The sequence below is a fragment of the Coffea eugenioides genome, chromosome 7 (assembly GCF_003713205.1).
Source record: "Coffea eugenioides isolate CCC68of chromosome 7, Ceug_1.0, whole genome shotgun sequence".
NCBI lineage: Eukaryota > Viridiplantae > Streptophyta > Magnoliopsida > Gentianales > Rubiaceae > Coffea > Coffea eugenioides.
In genome coordinates, this window is record NC_040041.1 from 6,024,953 (window position 1) to 6,030,181 (window position 5,229).

The following is a 5,229-nucleotide window of genomic DNA, read 5'->3' on the forward strand; positions in this document are numbered from 1 at the left end:
CATAAGAACGACTTTGCTAAATCTGATGTGATATTTAATTGTGAAGCAGCTGTTCTGATTAATTTCTGCAAGTTAATTACAACAATCATATATTGTCTCTATTTCATAGTTTCCCACCACTCCAGAATGTTATTAATTTGCATAAATTTAGATTTTCTTTTCATTCAATTTGAATGATTTTAAGTGTTATGCGTACACTTTCACCATGCATAACGAAACTTGAACCGTAGATTTCAGAATTCGTCAGGTCCATTTACCACAGAATTTATGTAGCCATTGAGTGTTCTCAAGTCAACATTATTTTTTCCTTTTATATCTATTTTTTCCATGTCACTTCTAAACTGTTATATCACTATAACCATTTAGAATTGCCCTCATTTTCAACCATAACAAAATGCTAATTTCGAATTCACCTGCATGAACTATGACTCTAGGAGATAAAGAGAGAGAATAAAACGATAAAAAAAAATGAAAAGCAGTAAAATATCAAGGGTAATTACATTCTTAAATATGAATTAAAAAAATAAATTTAGTACAAAATTCTTTAGTAGGGTTCAACGTACATCTAGAGTCATAGTTCACGATTGATCCCAGGTTCGTATAGTTTTTTTTTTTTCCTTTTTTTGTTCCTTTATGTATTTGATTTTTCTCTAGACTTGGTTTAGTTACAACCAAGTAGCTGGAGTTCCTATATTAATTTGTGATCAAAAGCCATGCCTTGCTGTTTTCACACTTGGACTAGATTCTTATGATTCCAGTTCTCCCTTGCTACTTCCTTCATTCCTTACCTTCTTCACTCCACAAAAAAAAGCCTAAAGGTCCAACTATATTATTCCCAAAACACTAACCTAAAATGTCTAGAACTAATTGGTGATTTCAATGTGTCAACTAATTGTTATTTAATTTCTTTTTTATTTGCAGGTTCTAAATAAAAGAAGAAAAAACAATAAAGTAAATTTTTGGAATGTAGTTGTAAAAATATTTGCATTGCTAAATGCATGTAGATTAATTAAACTTACAAAAGAGTAGTTTTTGATTGCTTTCGACATTTCCTTTAAACACGAATATTAATTTGTAGAACAATAAATATTTTTCCTAGACTATGTAAAAACATATATAATTACGTACATTAAGGTGTAAAGACCATAATTTATTTATCACTAATAACCCATCTTTTTTTTTGTGTGTAAGTGAGAGGATTTGAATCCTAAATTTCTTACTTAAAACTCCTCCTATCTTACCACCTAATTCAACTTTTCTCCACTAATAACCTATTTATACATATCTATGAGGGTGGTGGTTGGTCAAAAGAATTTAGTGCAATTTACTAATTTAGAAAGAGTGCATTGGTGATTCGATGGTGGTAGGTCCTAGTCTTCTCGGAGGTAACTCTCGAAGGTGCACGTACTTTGCATCTGCGGGTCAATCATAGGTTTTTAATTTAGAACGATAGTGTTTTATTATTAAGATATTATGCTGTGTCTTAGTCGTTAGACCAATAGAGAAGTAATTGTAAGTTCTCACAGGATCGGAGGTCACACAAGTTGAATTTTGTTTAATTCAAACTGATTCGTATTTAATGTAAATTCATATAGTTTTGATGTAATTGTCAACTTAATTATCTAAATTGACAAGTTCAAGTTTATACTAAAGATTGCAAGAGTTACATCAACTGATTTGTATTGGATGGAACTCGACTTGTCAGTTCCTTGGACATCACTAGGGTATTGATTGGAATTGTTTCTTAAAAGAGTTTATGGAAAGTCCTTATGACTACTTTTTGTCTTATTGTTGTGAGACTTTCTTTGTTGTTTGAAATTTTTTTAGCAATGTGACTTGTTGGTTTTTCTTAAAAATATGCCGCATATTTTTTTTTTTTTTTGTATGATTAATTCATTCTTCCATATACTGGTAAATGCAAATGAAAGTCAAACCATCTTTTGTTTTTTGCCCTGGCAAATCTTCCATATCCTCATCACAAATAATGATTATGTATAATTGGTATCAAGTACATCATTATGAGACCATCTCACATGTGACAACTAACAACACTTGAAAAGTCCACAAACAGAAATAGTTGTTGTTTTTTTTTTTATTTTTAATTTGCATTAAATAATGCGATTATGATTTTAGTTACATCAATTCCTTGAAACGCTAATCTGTCAAACTTGGAATATGCTGTATCTTTGTCTTATATTCATGTGGAATATTGGTAGCATAGTTAGATTAGCAACTTAAATGCACAAACGTTGTCTCCAAAATAACACTACTTGTCTCCAAAATATTGATCCCTTTCACTATAAAATTGCTAACATTGAAATTTTGCAACCCTAAATTCAATTCTCAGACATTGTGATTCTCCCTGTTCTCGTTTAAATAGCTCATCTACTAGCTCGACTGAACTTCATGTATATGGTTCTAATAAATAATGCAGAAAAATAAAAATTATCTATATTCTCGTTCTTCTCTAATCTTGGGAAAGTCAAGATAAAGAAATTAAGTACTGTAAATAGCAAATCTAAATAAGCAATTGTTGTATACTCTAAACCTAAGAATGGAAAATGTTATTTTCATACAAATCTGCTATTATCTCAATGACTCAATTGATCTATTAAATATTATGACACATTGGTAGTCTGTCCAACAGTAATTAATTAACTATGGTACTTCGAGAAAGAATTTTTAAATAGACACCTGTGTTATACTGAAATTATCATGTGAATGCTCACATTCACATTTATTGTCTCCCTACATTTAAACACTTTCCTCGGTTAATTTCACTCTTGCTAAAATATTAATACTCAAAACTATCTTAACCAGTGCCCTGAGGGTACCATTAGCCAAATTCCATTAAAATACTTTACAATGAAATAATGATTTTATGCAATATGAAATAGTTCCCTCCTTTCACTTGCAATGAAACTACACTCGGAAAGGTAGTATTTTGTATTTTCAATAACTCAATTAAGGAGAATATTTCACATACTAGCCTCCCTATATAGAATCGAACTAACCAAACCCCATTGAAAATATCGATTTGACTAACGGGTGCTCAATGATCAATCATTAAAAGGGGTTTCAAATGTTAGTTTTTATGAAAAAGTTTAGGCTTTGTATGGATTAACCTGTTTTTGAAATAGTACATTATAGCATTGTATATAAAAAATTTGTCACTGTAGATGATGTATTTCAGGGTGCAATGTTTTGTTAAGGTATTTTTAAAAATTTTTAAAAATTTTCTTCCTAACCTTCCACACACCACCATACATTGCCCACCACTACCATTACCGACCCCTCTCTCTTCTCTCTCCTCATTTCCTCTCCCTCTTCTTCCTCCCTCCTCCTCCTTTTTTTCCCCCGCTTCCCAGACCTCCTTCCCTTTGGCATTTCCACCGGAAAGGTTGTAGTCAGAGGGAAGGGTAGTTCGGGGGACGAAGGAAAGGAGCGAAGGAAAAGAAGGGAGGGGAGGAAAGAAGGGGAGGAGGAAAGAAGACAGAGAGAGGGAGGAAGGAGGGCAAGGAGAAAAGAAGAGAGAGAAGCAGGAGAAACAAAGAGAGAAAGCGAGAAGAGAGGGGGGGGAGAGGCGATGGTGGTGCTAAAGGATGGAGAAGGGGAGGCGGGTGGAAGAAAATAGTAGTATTTTTTAAAATTTGTTTATTTATTTATTTTTTGATTAGTTGTATTGAGATTTATATGGATTAAATGTGTTTGTGAGTATCTTACTGTAATATTGTATTTGAAATTTTTTTTTTAAAAAAAATACTCAATTCATATAGAGTTGTAGTTATTTGAAAAAGTATTTAAATGTAGAAGGTGCATTTATTATAATATTATATATTAATATGGTAAATTAAACATGATTTAAATGTATTAATATGTGTCTATTGGACACCCATTAGAAAAGCCTTGAAAAATATAATAAAGCATGTCTAAATAAAACTTAATGTCAAAGTACATACATTTTTTTTCAATATCAATTGTGATGGGCAAAAACGGACACGGGACCCGAACGGCTCTGTTTTTAAACTCGGACCGGACCGGCCGGTCCGACCGGTCGAACCGGGAACCGGCCAATTGTCCGGCCCGAGTTGACCTTAAAAATCGGAATGTTAAAAACTCGGTCAAACCAGGTCAAAACCCCGGTTTGACCGAATTTTGACCCGATTTGACCGGAAAAATAAAGAACCGGGTCAGTTGCAAGCCCCTTCGCTTGGTTTGGTTGGGGAGCTTCGGGCCAGGTACACAGCAGAGAATAAAAGTGGAAGTCCGTAAAGGACAAGCTTGCAGAATCATCGTGTCAGAAGCCATAGACTATTAAGACACTCCTTGTGTTCCACCAAGATGGGCCCCAAGGTCGGTGGTCCATGATTTCTTTCACTTAATGATGGAAGAAAACACATAGACACATATTATATCAACCACGACTTCTCCATTTAACTCACAGACTCTTTTTATCCGCCGAGGTTGGCACCAATTTCAGGCTTAACCAATTCACTCTCCTGTTTTTTTAATTTTTTTTTGAAAGGTCAAAATATTTTTAATATTATGTTTTGACCCTTAGGTTATTAAAAATTATTAATATATCTCAAATATTTCATACTTTATAAATGTTGTCTTAAAGTTTGGTATTATTTTTCAATTAAGTCCATAATTTTAATTCTAAACTTGTTAATGCTCATTAAAAAATATAAATTGGTACTTGATTGTTCTAATTTCTTTGTATTTTTTTGTTAAATATATTTGAAATATCAAATATAAATGAATATACTTTTATTAATATTAACATGTTATTAGGTATTTTACATATAATATTTTAATTTTTAAATAATTTTTATTTATGACGTCATCCGGTTCAACCCCGATCGAACCCGGTTGAACCCATTGACCCCTGACCCCTGACCTCAACCGAGTCGATACCCGGTCCGGTTCTGAAAACATAGCCGAACGGTTGTCAGAAATCGTTCGGGCCGATTTTGTGTAAAATGCACAAGATGTAATTTTGTATGCATATGGTATAACTCACTTTTAATAATGTGTAACTATAGAACAAAATTTTGTGGGCTCTAAAAAATGATATACAAGATGTAATCTAAACCTTACATTTTTTTTGGCCAAATCTTGGCCATGAACTCCTGCCCCTTCTCCAGCAAAAACTTGGGTAGGCTAGGTCTGTGAGCCAACCCATAGATTGAGTGGTCTATAATTTGTCACATTGTCATACTTTAATGA